Source organism: Calidris pugnax, unplaced genomic scaffold (genome assembly GCF_001431845.1).
Source record: "Calidris pugnax isolate Ruff unplaced genomic scaffold, ASM143184v1 scaffold109, whole genome shotgun sequence".
NCBI classification, from domain to species: domain Eukaryota; kingdom Metazoa; phylum Chordata; class Aves; order Charadriiformes; family Scolopacidae; genus Calidris; species Calidris pugnax.
This window is the reverse complement of record NW_015090844.1, coordinates 1,501,139-1,519,637: the sequence shown is the minus strand read 5'-3', so window position 1 is coordinate 1,519,637 and position 18,499 is coordinate 1,501,139. Positions and strand designations below refer to the sequence as shown.

Genomic DNA, 18,499 nt, shown 5'->3' with positions numbered 1-18,499 from the left:
GTGTTGTGACAGGTTTATTTGAGTGGGACTGTGATGCATGCACCAGTAACTGCACTGACAAGAGTTTAAAGTCATTTTTACCAGTACACTGGCAACACATAGAGAAAGCCCTTGAGAGGTTCGAATTGGAGTGCTTGACCTCAGCCAGGGCTGCAGCAAGTTCTGTGCTACACTATACCCCACTATTGTGGGGTAGGTCGACTGTTTGTTGCCACTTAATGGGAAAAGTGTGGGGGGGAACAACAAAACAAACAGGTGAAAAAGTTATGCTAAATATGTCCCAAGAGAGATCTGTTCAGGTCTAAGACTTGCCCATTAACTGTCCAGCTAATTTCTGTTCATACAGTAACCAGATTAGCACTGAAATTTCCTTTTTGTTTTCAGGCAGCCACTGCTCAAGGTTCATGGTAAATTGAATCAGGAGTCCTCTAGGATTGCTCTCTCCCCACTGCATGCCTGTATACAGAACAAATTTAAAACTAAACTTGCTTTGAATGAAAACATTCCATTCTAAATTTTTAATTGTGAAGGTTCAAGTCCTACTTTTGTTTTGTTTTTCATTTGAACCTAAATTCACTTCCCACCTCACAACCCAGCTCTTCAATCAATCAAGACACAATACATGTGTTCACTTGATTTCTTCCCTCCCCTCGCCAGCATCAATCTTTACATAAAGGTGAGCTGAAAGCAAAAAAACTGGGAGTAACAGACCGCATGCTAGATAACTCGTGCGGCACACTGCACGCACGCCTCCCTCAATACCCTCCCGGTGGAAGGACACATCCTTCTCCTACTCTGGGAAATACAACCCAGCCAGAGGAATCACACCAGCAGTGGCACGAACATGTCACCCGACCCAGATCAGTGCCAGGCAACAGAGGGGAATGATCCAAAAGGAAGGTGAGGGGATTAAAAAGAATGGCGGGAGGGGAAGAAGCACAAAAAACCAAAGAATACCAGAAAAAAACCTTTTACCAGGTGGAAGAGGGAAGGCTCAGTCCCCTCCTTGCTTGCCAACATGAGTCATTCCAGCAGGTGCTCCTTCTTATAGAAAGTATTAAACACATTTTGCTTTTTTGATGCTCTTTTCTCAGAATTTTAAATTTACTGTAACGAAATGAAGCAAGAGCCAACAGCTTGTTTAGCTTCAGTTCCCTTACAGAAAGGGAACAATCTGGCATGCTTGATTTGGGGCAGGAGGAGGAGAGTGAGAGAAAGAAAAGGAATGGACAAAATAACCTGCGTTCTGGTGTCTCACTTTAAACATGGAATTTCCCATTCCTGCTCAAGAACATGCTATAAACCACCGAGAGAAGATTTCTGCCTGAATCTAAATGTGGTTTGAAGCAAAGGCTTTGAGAAGAGCCTGAGAATATCAACAATGACAGAGCTTTCCACACGTTAACTATTTCACTGTCAACCAATGTCAACCAGGTAAGGGACACTCATTGCAATCCGTACAGACATGTCTACTGAGGCTACCCAATTCGCACTAAATTATCTCATCTGTGGACACAGGGTGATTTCCAAAGAGCTTGAATAAAACTGCACCTCAAATTCAGTCCTCTTTTTTTACTGCTGCTTTGTCAGGCATCTCTCTGCATAGCTCAGCAAGACAGCAGCACGGACTGCACCTTGGATGCGCCAAACATCATTCATGCCTCCCAGACATAATGCAGGCATTAAGAGCAATATGGGTAATGATGCCTCAGTATCTAGTGTCTTGAGGTCACCCAGAACAGCATGGGTGGCCCAGTCCCTCTGGGCCAAGGACTGATGTGTTTTCACTGCAAGTTGAACTGCAGAGAGCTCTGAAAATAACTGGAGAGAGCAGGGAAAGAAAGAAACCCAACCCACAGCCTTCCTGCCATGGAGAACTTCTCTGAAGAGGTCAAGCTCTTCCATGGAAAACGATGAGAACATGAAATCTGGAAAAAACATGCCCCCACACTCACAAGAGTGTAATTCACTGATACAGCAGAAATTTCGTGCCATTTAGTGACATTCTAATGAGCTGGGGTTGTTCAGTCTGGGGAAGAGGAGACTGAGGGGCGACCTTATAGCTCTGTACAAGCACCTGAAAGGAGGCTGTAGAGAGGCAGGGGTCGGTCTCTTCTCCCAAGTTACAGATGTCAGGACAAGGGGCAATGGCTTCAAGTTACGCCAGGGGAAGTTCAGGTTAGATATTAGGAAACATTTCTTTACTGAAAGGGTTATCAGGCATTGGAATGGGCTGCCCAGGGAGGTGGTGGAGTCACCATCCCTGGAGGTATTTAAGAAACGTGTAGACATGTTTCTTCAGGGCATGCTCTAGTGCCCAAGATTATTGGTTTGTCGTGGGCTGCTGAGTGGGTGGGTGATGGTTTTTTGGTTTGGTTGTTGTTGTGTGTTTAGGTGGTGGGTGGTGTGGTTTTTGTTTTTCTGGGGGTTTTTTGTTTTTGTTTTTTTGTTTTGGTTTTTTTTTTTTGTGGTTGGACTCGATGATCTCTGAGGTCCCTTCCAACCACCACAATTCTGTGATTCTGTGATTCTGTAATGGCACAAAGAAAACAATTTGGTATGAAAACCAGCCTGCTAAACAAATCTAAGCTAACACCCAAAATTCCAATATAGCCCCACATGCCTGTGCCACAAAAACACGGACAGTATTACGCACGTTGCTAGACTGGGGTGGGATAGAGAGTTCACCAACAGGAGGAGGGTCATAGACTAGGATTGCACTGGTACAGGAAAGGACTATGAGGTCCTCCAACACAATGAGCCACATTGTATGGCAAAAGCCAGGCAGTGGCCCGAAAATAGCAGTGACAAGATTTCAAGTGAAACACTGGGCAGGCATTTGCTCTCGGAATATAAAAGAGCAAAAGTTTAAAAAAAAAAAGGGTATGATCACATAATTAAGCACTGCTTGCTAATAGGCATACTCGGAAAAGTAAAGACCAAATGACAGTGCATCTCTAACTGCCATTTCCAGACACTTAAGATCTATTACTATATTAAAATGCCCACAACATTCACAGCTTGGTTTTGCTTTTCCACTGCCCATGGGTGTCACTGTGAGCACCAGATTCTCAGGTGGCCCATACACAGCTGCTTGGTTACAGGGAAAGTTATAAAAACATGGGGAACTCCTTAACCCAATCGGCATCAGGTTAGTGATAAAGTGGGGTAAAAAAAAACGTGGTCTCCCCTCGTCATCAACATGCCAAAGATGTGGAGGAGTTAAGACAACTGACAGATATTCTCCCCACACAGAAATATTCCACTGTGGAAGGAAGTTTACATTTGTTTCTGCCTGTACCATGAATTTAGATCATAAAATCTGACACAATTTAAAAACTTGCAAGGAAAGCCTGAAAATGAGCCAACGAAGCAACCACGTAATTTTTTTGATGTTGCTGTAATGCTTTCACTTCCCACTCCTCCATCTTCTCTTTAATTTGTTATCCTTAGTCATGTTATTTATGAACTCTTAGCATGTGGTTAACTTTAGACAATCTCATCACAGTTGACTACAGTATGCGTAAAGTCAAGCATACATCTGCAGCATCAATGCAAAATAGGCAAAAACTTGCAAAGGCAGTACACCAGGCTTTATTATGCTGTAAATTTTCCAGAACTATTTAAAAATAAAACCAGCAACAGTTAGCTAACAAGAAATATGCCCTAGAAAATTGCAAAATAGATTGAAATGTTTTTAAGGAACATCCAAGACAGCAAAATGTAAGAACAAGAGTAACCCAGCAATCAGAAAGAAGCCAAAAAAGAAGACTGAGTTCTTTTTGGTAATAAGTTTTGGAAGATGATAATTTAAATTAGTTCTGTAGTAAAAACTGAAGTAAGTCTTTCAAGAAATAGTAACGCATGTCAAATGAAAATAACATCTGCTTGCTACTGATCTGTTTGGGTTTTTATTAATTTTCTGTATATTCTTCTAGATAGTCTACAGTAATGAGTAAAGTAACTCCAAAGCCACATCTAACCAAATGGGTAAAAGGGCTTTGCAAAAGGTTTTTACAACTGCAATTCTAAATATTGATGCTTAGCTTAATTCTTTTCCCAACACAACTTAAGAGATCAAATTTAAAGTAAAATGTGATAATAAACCCACTAACAAATTCGCTTCTAATGCTCTCTTGTTATAGTCAGCACATTCAAAGCCTATTTTCCTGGAAAAGATTCAAGTTTTTACTGGACACTTTCCAAGCAGCTCTGTGTCGTGGTAATCTACCACTTTTCCTCTTACAGACCCCGAAAGCTCACAGCCATTATCCAAACAACCTGAACATACTCCTCTAACCTGAAGACATTTCTAACGTTAATAAACTAATGTCTCAAAAAGATATTTTATATCTATACGCACGTGCGTGCGCTACCCATACCCGCAATACTGCTGGGAAGGTGCCTAAATAATCTGGATAGAATAGCTTTGGTGTTTGTTTGAAATTTGTTAGATAAAGCAATTGAATGCTCAGAGTGAGTCATTAGTAAAACAGCATACAGATACAACAGTAACCAAGATGAGAGGAAATATAGACATAAAAACAATGGCTCAAGAGTACGCAGTATCAATGTCAACGGTTTGAAGAACAGCAAGAAATGGAAGTCCTTTGGCACACACAGCTACGAGTGTGCTTAGGATGATACGAATTTTTCTCTCTCATGCCTGTTCACACCCCTGACACGATGTGCACTGTTTGTACTTCCTTTGTACGGTTCTCTCTTTGCTGGCATACCGTTACAGAAAAGGGTTTTCTGATGTTACGAAAAACACAGCAAAACAGCCTACAAAGAGTCATGCAGCAGTTCCTCCAGTGGAATGCTCCTGGAGCTATATATGCATACATATCAAATGACTGGTTAACCGAAAAGAGACTGTGGTGCAGATGTAGGGTAGAGAGAGATACCATTTTGTAGAGGAACGTGCCCAGTGTGAAAGAAACGTATCAGAGGCTGGTGGGAACTTTAAACACCCATACACAGCTGATCTACTGGAAAACACTTCTCTTCACAAAGGGGAATGAATGCACAGGTTAGACAAAATCTAGGAAGAAGAATGAAGAGTAATAAAAAAGGAAAGAGAATAAGGATGAGATCAATAATAATATTTTTAAAAAACTAAAAAGAAAAAGGCAAATGGCAAGCTTCTTACTCTCTGAGAATCAGTAATTTCTGCCTTTGTGGATGCTGATTCTACAGGAGAAATGCAAGCTCCACTGAGAAAACTATGGGGGGAAGGAAAAAAATCAATAGCTGTCATTAATCAGAAGGGGAGCATTTAGAACTCCTACATAAATAACAAAGAAACGATCAGAATCATACCTCTACAAATTGCCTCAAAGATCTTTTAAGCGATCTAGGAACAAAAAGTCATCTCCCGAATCATATTGTGGGATGAAAGGCAATATATGCAGAGCACATTTCCGTTCTTAATCATATATATAGGAACATCTGTCAGGATACATGTTTCACTATTTGTCCTCCCTTCCCCCCCTATGACTATTTTTCACTCAGTGAAACAGCGTAGATAAGAGGACAAAAGTAACAAGAAAATTAATGCAACCCACTAGCAAATAAAAGATATGTGGTAAAAAAGACCAGTATTTTAATAAAGGAAAAACCTAGTTCCCTGCAAAAGGTCAAGGGCACCTTCCGCCCAGAATCTTGGAGTTCAGTAGTTCCTTCTTCTGCTTGCAGGACTCCTCTCCATCTTAATTTCACACTGGGGGCAGAGGGAGGAGGAAAGAGGCTCTTTAGTATCACTTTCTATTATCATTTAATAAAGGGCAGAAATTCTTACATATACCATGCCACTTAGGCTCTCTTCTCCTTCTTTCTCCCCCATCAATTGTTAGTTAAGAAAAAGAAAATCCACATCTCCTGCACGAGAACGCAGAAGGCATCAAATCCAGGTTCGTTCAAGGTCTTGCCATACAGAGTACCCGTGGTGTGAAACGTGCCACACATAGCAAACTTCAACTTCAAAACCTTTTCACAAAGACCAATGCAGAGAAAAGACTCATGATGGCAGTGTGTCTTCTATTACAGATGAAAAGATGGCAAAAACCTGGATTGCACCTGCTCTGGATGGGCAGGTGCACATTGGTTCACGTATCTTATTTACCAAGTGCTCCACTCACGTCCTACCCATGGACACTGGGAAGACATTTTCTCTCCTCTGGACTGACAGTAGGAAAAGACCTTGTGACCTGTTGTGACCTTTTGGATCTTGATCCTTTTCTTTAGAATTAGAAAATGAGAGCAATGCCTATGCTCTTCCCAGCAGAGTCCTAAATAAGCTTCTTGTAGGGCCCTCACATTAAAAAGTTTCTGAAAACTTAGGCTACATAAACGTGACTGAAAAGTGAAACAAGTACCGTCCAGGATCTATAATGAATCAAAGCTAGAAAAAAAGTTAAATAATGCCACTGGTCACAGAGAGACCCGAGTTTCTAAATCTATAAGCAATTCTACCACTAGAGCTTTTAATGTGGCAACTATAATTCACTTATAAGCTTCCTCACAAGGTATAGTCTAAGAGCCTTGTAGTCTTAGGATAAAAGAGATGCATGTTACGCATATCACACATGCATTTCTTTAACGCATCTTTCAAAGTCATCCCTTAGCAAGTCAGATCTCTGGATCGCAATTACTGAGAAGCACAGGCTCCATACCTCAGTAAGTGCTAACACTGTTTAGTCATGCTTACAACACACAAACTGTGTTACACTTCAGCAAATTGTCTTTTCTTGTGATAAAAATCTGGGTTGCTTGGATTCGTAACACTCTTTCCAACCCGTTCTGCATCTTTAAAGGCTGCCATTTCTGGTGCAGCTCTGTGTGGACTACTGTAATACCTGCCCTTCTTGGTGGTGAGCAGCCTCTTCCCACAGGTGAACATTAGGTGTTAGGACATGTGGACACCATTTTATCTCTCTCCAAGTAGACCATTCAAAGATGGAGTGCTCTGTCTGCTTAATGTTGTGCCCATTAGTCAAATAACCGAAAATTACAGTAATTTATTTTGCTTTAGCGCAGTTCCCCAGTTACAGCAGCTTTGATATAGGAAGGTTTGACAAGGACCAAAATCACCTGGGCGTAAGTTGCAGCTCCGAGACTGTGGAAGGACCACTTGTTCTCTTTGCCTCAGCCCCTTCCAAAGGCAGAACAGGGAAAGCAGTACTCCCTTGTTTCAGAAACATGACCGGAGTGAGTACATCAATGCTTATGATGCACTCGTATACCAAGGGAATGTCTGTGAAAAGCTCACCAACCGATAAGCAAGGAACTGTCTCACTAACAAAAGTAAAACATTCTGAAATATGAGACAACTTAAAGATTTAAGACCTCTTAAATTCCCTCTTCATGGATGAACTTAACATCTGGAAATACTTTCCTTATGCAGAACCTTAGTGTCCGTCCCAGTTGGGCACTAGAGTCCTTGCTTTAGCCTACATTTAAGTTTGAAGACACCCACATATGAAAAAAAGCAAATGCGTAACTAATCCACTGTATGGAGGTCCTAGTCCCCTGTGGCTGGGAAGAAGTCTAAATGACAAATACATTGGGGTGATATCAGTACTCTGTGGTATGACACCATGGCACAATAATAATTGTCTTTAGGCTACACAGTACTGTAAGGATACACATCTAAACAGGCTGCACCTCCATCCCGTACATAAACATTGCTTAAGTCAATACACAGCATATAATGTACCAAGAGTCTGATGGAGTATAGCAAATCTGTATTTGGCTGGAGACAGCTTCCATACACTGCAGTATACACCACCTTGGCAACAGCCTTTTCTCCTTTCTACTGTGTGTGAAGTGAAAACATACAAAAATAAGTCCTAAATAAAATATTGAAAATATTCCATCCATTCATGCTGTAGAATACGAAGAAAATTCTCCTTATATCTGCACTGACTAATCCTAAATTTAAAAAAAATATATATATGGCGGTCACATCGCTTTCGTGCCAGGGTTTGGAAAACCTTGAGAAACACAGAGGCAGAAGTCAGCTCTCCTGCCTGATCAGATACAGTATGCGAGCCGTAACACTCATGTCACAGGCACTTACTTAAGCATAACGAGCAGGGCCTCTGGCATCAGCATATTGGCAGTGAGCTGTAGTAAGTGGTCTTCACTTCACACTGCAACGTTACTGACTGCTCATATAGTGATGGACCAATATAAATTCAGTAGCTACCACAGCTACTGAAAATAAGAGGAAAAGAGGAAAACAGAGGCATCATGTTCCAACCGCGGCAACAATATTTAAAAATCCATCCTTGGAGTGTTTTTTTTCCGTAAATATGGGAACTGGTATTACTTACATTCTAATTAATTCCCTCAAAAATCCCTAAAAAGATCCTGTGCCTCATTTTCAGCTTTTTTAATCAGGATAATGCTGCATATAGAAAAGCTTTATTTAAATTAGGCCTCACCTGCAAGGCGCTCTCTGAAGCTGGCACCTGGGAATAAGGGGAGAAGAAGAAAAATCCCTACAAAACACCTCTTTCCTCCAAAAAACAAGGCGTCTTTAACCTAGCCAGACTTCAGATAAATAATTCAAAACCTAAAGTGCTCACCCAACAGCTTTCTATATCTCCAGTTCCTTCTATAATTCAGTTTCAGGCACTAGGCAGCGTTAAAAAATCCGCAGGACCATATCACCCTCACACATCCTCAATATAAAAACACCAAACAAGAGCAATTAGACGTGAAGGAATGAACTTCAGTATTTCTTTAGGGTACAGAAATAAAGACAACTCAAAGCGCGTAACCACCAAGCCAACCTCCCGTGCCAGCTTCCCACTGCAACAACCTGTGTGCGACATACAGCAGGCGGCCAACTTGTTTCACAGCGTTTAAGCTTCAACCAGCCCTTAGCAGGCTTTTGAACAAGCAATAGGGATGGGATGGAGAGACAAGTGACTGTTGCCCCTGTGCTACAACACCCTTGCTCGTTCCGCCGCCCTTCCCCATCCTCCCCGGAGCTCTCGCTCCTCGGCAGGAATGAGTTTGCCACGGCAAGGATAGCAATCACTGATGCCAAGTTTTTATTACAACTCATGTGCATTTACCTGTATCCGTGCCTGTGACAGCGTGCTGTTATTTTTTAAAAACAGGCATTGCCCTCCACAGCTGTAAAACTGACTAGCCACTTGAGAGCAACCAAAAATTAGACACCTTTTGAGATGGGCTAAACGAGCACCCCAGCCTCAAACACAGGATAGAAATTGTGACAAGCGGTGTATTAAAGAAGGAACCTTATAGCTCGATGATTACCTATGACAATGCAGGAGGAGTCCTTTCTTCCAGCAACTGCCATTTGCTTATTTTTAAAGAAGATAATAAAAGTGACATAATGAAACAAAATGCTTAAAAATTAAACCAAAGCCAATTTTTTTTTTTTCACTCAGATGTATGGAATGGTAAAGGAAAAATAATTTAAATCATTTCCTTAGTAATACAAGTAATATTTAAATAGATTTAATAGTGCTGCTCCAAACCAATGAATTATGAGTTTAAAACCTATTAAAATGTAATGTTTTTTTCCTGAGCTGAGGGGAGAGAGATTTAAATCCACTGAATTTTAATATTTCAGCTTGAGCTGCAGGAGGTAGAGAAAGTCCAAATGAACTATTCCATCAGCACCATTCAAGCATGAACATTTTAATCAGTTTTACTTCCTTGGAGTTCTCCAACACAGTTTACGCTGTCATTCTGAAAGCACTTAACACAGAGGGTGTGAAAAACCACCAAGGCTTGTTATTGCCTTCACAATTGATGGCAAATAATTTTGCAGACTTCCTATCATTAAAATGTCACTGCTAAAAATTGAGGTTCAGCATTTCTTGTGCTAAACTGCATTTTCTTTGAACACCATCACATACCTGTTCTTAAGTTTTCGGTACATTTATCTCTCTCCGTGTGATAAACAGGCACACAAGCAGTAGCCTCCACTTCTGCCTTACTACTCAATTGCAGTTGAAAACTGACTATTTTAAACATAGGAAAAAAAAAAAAAAAGACTGATAAAATTCTTATAAAGTTACAAGTTAATTCCGTGGTTCCCATATTAAAACGTAACCACATTCACACAGCATGTTCCTATTGTATGCTATAATGGATGTAAAAGAACAAAACGAAACAAAAAAAAAACCAACCAAAAAAACAAGCCCAAACATTTTAAGAGTTAGACGACTCAATTTAATAATACAGGAAATGAAAGCATCATTTCTAATTAGATAGTATTACTGATTTAAGGCTACAATTTGTGTGTTGTTCCAACAGTGTGATCTTGCAGATGATAATTTAAACACACGGCAGCTATGACACGTGACAAGATCAACTGGATACGTCCCACTGCTCATCCCAATACACCCAACCTGGAAAGGAGGTCTGGATGTGTGCTATAAATTGCTCCGAGCAAGAATGCCGTACCATACTGTCCATGGCAAACACCAGATGCAGAGCCTGGATGCCTGCAGATTCACAGTCCTCCTGCAGTGTGCTTATGATACCTAGTTTTAGTTTAGTTTTTCTCTCTGCATTTCCCCAGAAGAAGATAAATGATATTTAACTTGTTTCAGCCCATCAACAGTTTTAAACTGAACATGACCTGTGAAAGAAGTCATTATAACTGTGTTTCATTCCATTAAACACAACTAGTTTATTGTCAGGAGAACAAGCAGTCTCTCCGGGTTCCAGGCTCACTTCAGTATTTTGCATTTAAACTGCACGGATCACTGATTTGGTTCATTTACCAATGAAGACAGAATAATATTGCAAAGTTAAAAGGTGCTTCATCAGATTCCATTAAATCAGAGCACATTCATACAAAAATATATACATGTGAAACACAAAGAGAGACATGATTTGCGCACATTTGATGCTTTTTTTGTGACATCCTCAGTTCTGGTGAAATCCCATTTTAAACTCAAACCCAGGGTTCTTCTGTTCGAACCGAAGGGGTTTACCATGACTGAGGTGAACTGAATAGGCCCCCCCAAAGCACAGAGAAACTTAAGATACAGTTGTATTTCAAAAACTCAAATACTGCTTCTGTCTTCGCCTGGTACACAGATCAGTGGGTAACTAAAAGATGTATTTTTTAAAAGCTGTAAAGAGCAAATGAACTTCAGAAGCTTTTAATATATCACGGGGTTAAAAGAACACAAACTCTGTCAGACTTACCAAACAGCAAAATAATATAGGACAACGTAATTAGAGATATAGAAAAGCCATGATTTCTAATTACATTCTTTGTTTTACTCTTACTGGTATTCACTTTACAAAGTATGACAAGACTTTTTTAGTCCCATGCTACTTCTCTTTAAACCTGATGAACACAAAATTTTCAGTCCGTATTGCTCCTGTTTCTCTAAAACTAAAGAGGGCCACATAGCATTTCCTAAGTCAGCATAAAATAGGACAGTGAAAACAGGCAGTAGAGCAAAGGAAAAAATCAGTCTTGTGAGGGAGGTGAGAGCTGTCCTATTTTAATGCACAAAACCAAAATTCAGACATTATGAAAATTTGAGGCAATAGAATTTCAATTGACTTGTCTTAAATGCAGACAGCAACAAACAAAATAGAAAATTCACTTCTGTCTGGTGCGGTAACACAAACAGAAGTTACTGCCAGGCTATGAGACTAGTGTCTAGTCTGTTTGTATTTATTCCGTGTGGTTTAGTAGTTCATGAAAGCAGGATAAACTTAAATAACGAGTGGAATTGCCAGTATCCGTAACATCACATATTTTACACCAATCCACTTATTTCTTACTAGAAGGCAAACTGCTTTTTGCAGTCTCTCTCACACATACAAAGGTGAATGGCAAGAACATCCATAAGCAGACTATGAAGCATTCATACACACACGCGTGTGCACATACCCACTAACATAAAACAGTACGTGCGCGTACACACACACGCTCCATACACACATGCAGCAACACAGATAACAAAACTTCTTTAACAAAGAAGCCAACCCATAGCTACTTACTTTATGCAAAGAATGTTAATAGAAGGCAATATTTTTGGTTAGGTAATGAAAACTAATTGGGAAATTATTCATCTCCCACTCTCCCCACTGGAGCGTAAAAGACATACAACAAATGTTATTCATGATTCTACATGACTCGCTCCGATTCACCCCCTTCTTTCTAACGGGCACTTCAGAGGAAATAAAGGTTACTCTTTTCCATTTATATCTTCTAATTGACTACCAGTGTTTTCTTGTGGTCAGAGGGATACAAAACAGTTAGAAACAGCCTATTAAAAACAAGCTACAATCAGACCACTGCTCTACACTAGCATCAGCAATGATCAGAGAGTCCTGATTTCCTTGTTAAAAGACAGAGGCATAATTGAAGCAATATCTTCACTTCAGATTGATTATTCGGCGACCCTTATCCACATCTTCACTCAGCAATTTGAATTTTAATGAAAGTAAATGGAATAATTAGCATTTCAAAGTGTGTTTGATACACTGAATAAAAAAAAGGAAAAGACTTTTATGTATAATCTATACACAAAAGAAAAAGCATTTGGGAGGGCGCAGAAGATGGGAAGTACAGTTGTAGTGTCTTCATTAGAATAACTTAAACAACTGCTTGCACCAGCTGCATAATTATACATGTGAATAATATGCTATTAAGCTATGACTTCTCACCTTTATTTTATGTAGTGCGAACAGCCACAGCTTTCATTGTTATGCCTTTCCTCTCCGGTTGTAAAATGTAAACACTGTGGCTGCCCACATCCATACAACCCGCTACACCAGGCTCATACCACTAACAGTAAAGCTTTGAGAAGAGGGGCTCCACACAGATGGATGACTTCAGATGACTGGGAGCAGGGCGTCTGCGACTGTACTGGTGACAAGTCATTTTGTTGTCAATTTTGGTTTGTTTGTTTTGTTTGTTGTTTTTTGTTTTTTTTTAAAGTAACAGCTATTTTTTAATCCAGAAATAAAAAGTACAGTAAATATTCATAGTATTGAGCTACCACCCAGAAAAATATTTGGGCAGCAGGGATGGGAAAAATCTGTTACGGTAGCAGCAGAAGCAAACTGGCAGGTAGTATGTAATGGAAGCAATGTTACTTAAAAAGGACAACAAAAAAAAAAAGAGATATTGATGCAGCTCCAGGGAATGGATACAATACAAACATTAATTACCCCGTTAATCTTCTCAGCACAGTGCAAGCACAAGTTTTCATGTAGTAACCAGCTTTCAGGAAGATCAAGCTACTGAACTGCCCATAACTTTTGCCCACCTGATGGAAATGAGTTCATACAAGACAGAAAGGAAAAGAAAAGCTATTTACAAGCACTATTAGAACTAAAACGGAAAGACCACATACCCCAATGATTGCATTCAGTTCTGCCATGGTCACTTGCTTGGCACGCTCCACAGCCTGCACCACTTGTTGCTGGTGCTATAAATGAAGATCAGAAACAGAACAAAATTATTTATTTTATAAATTATTAAGTACAGATGCTTTCTTTTATCTTTTCTCATTGCTTTTCAAACACACGCAGGGCTTGAAATAACTGTTCTCTCAGAGACAGTCACATTCTGTGTTGATCTGCAAGAGTATCAGGTAAGGGGAGGGCTTTTTTTATGCCATTACTTACTTGCCAGGAATTACATCTTTGCTCCCTGAAGAGCTATTTTACAGCCTGGCTAAACGGGGAACTGTCTTTCTTTCGTTCATCAGCACAGTGTGCTCTTGAATTTGCACACCAACTAAAAATGCGAGCCACTTTCCTTACAGACAAGGAAGCTTTTTGATTATTTATTTTTTTTTTTTAAAGCATATTGGAAAAGAAAGGTATGCATTTTCAACAAGCGCATGGCACCCACATCACTGAAGGGTATACAGATTCTTCTTCTAGGTACATTTCAAAGCAGCTCAACCGTAAGAAAGAAATTTAAAATGCCATTCACAATTCTGTCAAACATGTGAAAGAGAACTAATTATTTCAATCCCCAACACGTAAATTTTAATAGCTTTAAAAAGTCCATCAAAAACACATGGTCTAATTAACAACACAGTTTACAAGCTTCAGTGGTTATATTATCTCAGTTTGAGTGATACTGCATTCCTGCAGTAAATGCAAAATTGCTGTATGCTGAAAACTGATTGATATTTATTTGAAAACATCAACCCCAAATAAAATAAGGTCCTCATCCCGCAAGCAGAACCATGCCTGTTTGGAGCTCCACCGGTGGCAAACTCACCTGCAGGGGCAGCCTCACAGGTCAGGATCATGCACAAGAAAGCGGTGCAAGGGGGGAGTCAGGGAGAACTGCAAGTCGGTTGTGCAATCTGCACCGGGAGTGAGTCACCTTTGATTTACAGCCACCGGCTGAACAGGTAGAGAAGTGAGCCCTTGCCTCTCCTGAGAGGTGCTGAAGCCCTAACAATGAAAGATCAGCTCTGTGTCGAAACCAACGTCTAGCTGTTCTCTGGCACAAAGTTGAAGGAAAGGGCTGAGAGGGTCTCCTAAAGCCTCCAGTTTGCCCCCCACGGCTGCGTGTACAGGCAGGGCAGAGCCGCGGTATCGGTCACGCAGCATCATCTCCCGTGCCTCCTCACCAGGGGCAGAAAGCTGCACAAAATAAGGTGGGGACCCAAACCCTCAAGAGTTCCTCCAACACAACGAGTAGGGGAAGAGCATCATAAAGACTCCCCCAGCAGCACCCTGAGCCCCACTGGAAGAGGGGGCTGTAAGGAAGGGCTCCGCTACCTCGGGGGCTCAGCAGTCTCAGATCTGCTGGTTCTTGCTGCAATGCACAAACAAAACCGGCATTTTCACTTATAGACTCTCTCCCATAAAAGCCTTCAGGGTGAGGAACAGCAAGTCTAAAAATCCACCCATAACTGTAAGACATGCTGACCTCAACTATGAAAAATGGATAAACGCAAATAATGAAGGAGGTAATTTAGAAACACTCCTGGAGGAAGAAAATGGTTTTAAGGTTTGTTTGTTTTTAAGCAAAGAAGAATTAAATAAAGAAAATGCCAGGAGAGTAAATAACATACTACTGCAAACAGAATCACAGCAGTCCTATTTAGAGTTTTGTAAAGCTACAGTGCTAACGTAAACCACATCTGTCACTTATAAGCAGACAATGCAAAGGACAAAAAGCAGGAGACACACAAGCAAATGTGTTCTTGGCATTCAGAAAACAAAACAAAAAACAAACAAACAAAAACTTAGGGGTGCACCACCATCACAGATACCCAGTAAAAAGGAATTTACAATACTCAAGCCCCAAGTTCCTGATGATGTGTTATCATCTCCAGGTCATCATATGTTAAGGACAGGTACTGTTTTCATTGACTATCTAGGTGAAAGACTGGTGACATGTGGCTCTGTATGGCAACAGGGTGGTCATAAAAATGACACCACCATTTTCTGGTGGAGGTCAGCCACACCAAAAATGGGTCATAGCATTTTTGATCAAGTCATTAAAAAAAACAAACAAAAAAAACCAAAAATGGGTTTTAAAAATCTTCAAAGTTACTTTTAAAAAATAAATAATTGTTTACTGAGAAGTTTACAGTCATCTTTGCTTTCCTACCATTTCCTAGGCAGTGCTTGTTGCACTCAGGTAAAGAAAGTGACCTAACTCTTGATTTGTATACATAAGCATTCTATTCCAACAGCCTTTTAACTTAAAACCCTGTTCAAAGGGCCATGCGCAGAAGAAAAAACTTCTGAGGGACCTACAGAAAGCCAGCCTGAAAAGATCAAAGTTACTGCAGAAATTACTCCAATATTGATCCAGGTTTTGGAAAAAATAAGTCAGCTCCACAAGAGTTTGAATGTTTTCCTTTCCTTTACAGCAAACATACAAAGAATGCTCTGATGAGTATTTGGGAAAAACACTGTTTTGCTCCCAGGTGAGGGGAAGAGAAGGCAGAGGGGTAGAGTACCAAAATCTCACTTTAAGATTACTGCTGGGAAGCACTATAAGACAGAAATTCCCTAAGCATCCACACAAGGCATCTTTCATTGATTCTAATAGGTTTGGGATCAAGCCTTCACAGAGAGGAGAAAACCCACGGGCCTTGTAAGGCTGAACTGAAATTAGGTATGGTAGAGACAATTAAAACTCGCCTATTGCTAGCCGCTTTTACATTGATTTAATCTTCAGTGGCCTAGTATGCAAAAGACCCAAAATAGATGGTCTGCAATTAGCCTCTCCATCACTTCACTTCCACCTCGCCGCAGCAACCGAGCAGCCTCCTGCTCAGCTCCCCAAAACCCCACAGGGGACCCCAGGGCTACCTCGAGCCACAGGCACAAACCCCACACTCCAGTGGACGCAGACACGGGGAGGCAGTCTCCTGGTGGGGAGGCAGAGCCCACCGGCTACCCCCTGGCATTTCTGACCCCCAGACAGGCAGGGGGCTCCCCCTTACCCACCCCGACCCCAGCAACGAGTGGAGGACCCAAAGACAGATGGCTCCAGTGCTTACTTGCCTGAACGCCTTCCCTGGCCCTAACAAGCAGCATTATGTTAAAGCCCAGCAGTACACATTAGCCTGCCCACCCAGTGATCACGTAGCCAAGTGAAAACAGCAAGAACAGGAAAAAGAAAAAAAAAAAAAAAAAGAAAAAAAAGGGTTACTTTTTCCCCAACCAAACCTAGAGGGAGGGTTGCAGCTTTCACACACGTTTAATGCTAGCCTTCTTCCTCTGTGCACACAAGCAAATTATATTGTCTGCAGTTATGGGAAAACAGCATTTTGCATTGCATTTGACAGGCCAGAGCAGTGAACTCAATGCCCTGCCCCACCTGTCACGCAGACTAGTATCGTTTCTCCTTTTTAACTTCTTCCCTGTCTCTTCTCTTCACCCCTTTTTGCTTTCCGTAATGAGTGGTGTCTCTGCAATTGCCTCGTGCTGGAAAATCACCTCCTCTCAGTCTCATGGTGGGTGGCAACAGCAGAGACCACAAGAAGGATTTAGGCTTTTTCACCGTCACGTCTCACCACGCTGTCTTGCCACCTTGCCCTGGCTCCTGCACGGGCACTACAGCATGGTGGAAAATACCTGGGCTTCTCATTTCATCTCAGTGTGGCTCCCTGTGACCAGGGACCATGCTGACAGCAACCATGTGAATGAAGTTCCCCTTGGTGTGCGTACACTGATGCCGGTGTTAAAAACACCTAATTCCAGTTTGTCTCCAGCCCCGCCAACAACATCCAAATCAAAACTCACTGGACAATCTACTTTGCAGAAGCAAGCGGGCTCTGCTATGTTTCTTTCATATTATTGTGTTGCTGTATTATCTGTTTAGAGGGAGTATGGACCTGGTCTTCCTTAAGAACTTCAGCAGTACCATTCTGAAAAACCTGATCTAGAGAGAGTGTAAAGAGATGAGGCCACGCCAAAAACTATCGGGAACTGGAGAGCAAACATAAGTTTACCGAGGAGAACAGCACACACTTGGAAAACCAACCAGCAGGTTCACTGCGCCCAGGCACCGTAACTCAGACATGATATAACAACCACTTCATAAAGATGTAGGAACATTATTAACAACAGATGCATAAATTGCTAACAAAAGGCCTTCCTTGTTAGAAGGATTACACTTACCTGACAGCTCCCTTGTACTTACTTTTTCAGCTCTAGTCTGGGGCAAGTCTAAGATGGGGGAAAATAATTTTGTCTTCTTAGCCTCTCAAATCTCTATCACCCACAACTACTTCCTTTTGGACAGCACATACGGACTCCTGCTCTGCTTCTATATAATGCATCTCACACTCTTCACCCAAATTTACTGAACTTTAGAAGCACCTCTAGGGCATGTATTTACAGAGAAGAGCAAGCACATTACGGCCCATATCTGTCTTGTAGCACGAAAACCATCAACTAATATTAAAGTGAAAGGAAAAGACTGCACACATTTCCTTTTTGTATGTTAGTATGCGTGCATGCATGCCAGTGCATGACATTTTATTGTACTTAGAATCATTTTGGTTGGAGGAGACCCTTGAGATCAAATCCAACCATTAACCTAGCAATCCCGAGTCCACCACTAAACCATGTCCCTAAGCCATGTTCACATCTACAGGTCTTTTAAATACTCCTAAACATATCTGACCACCTTATTGTGCATGGGGAACTGTAGATGCAACCCTTCTAGCTTGTTATTAGCTAGTTCACCAGCAGCTGGAACAGAAAGTTCCTTCTGAAAAAGTTTATTACGGCCTCTTCCAATCTACATAACGCTTCCATGGAGGTTGGCAGGGGACAATACCATTAACATTTGTCTGGCTTCTCAAACAGCTTCTGCAGGTTGTGCTGAGCTCCAGGTTGTCACAATTGCATTGTTAGCTGCAAATCAGCAAGCTTGTGTGTGTCTTGTGTACACAAACACAGTCAATATTTACTCAAAAGAAGGCAGCCATGTTATATGAGTCTCTCCAGCCACACTGAACAAACACAACTATCCGGCACACGAGGTCAT

The 18,499-nt window shown here is 41.1% G+C and overlaps 1 protein-coding gene across 1 annotated transcript in view; it reads right to left on the bottom strand.

The window, feature by feature from the left end:
* TLE4 (transducin like enhancer of split 4) overlaps nt 1–18,499 on the bottom strand; it is a 99,121-nt gene that overhangs the window by 44,946 nt on the left and 35,676 nt on the right. The gene's annotated exons all lie outside the window — the stretch shown is intronic.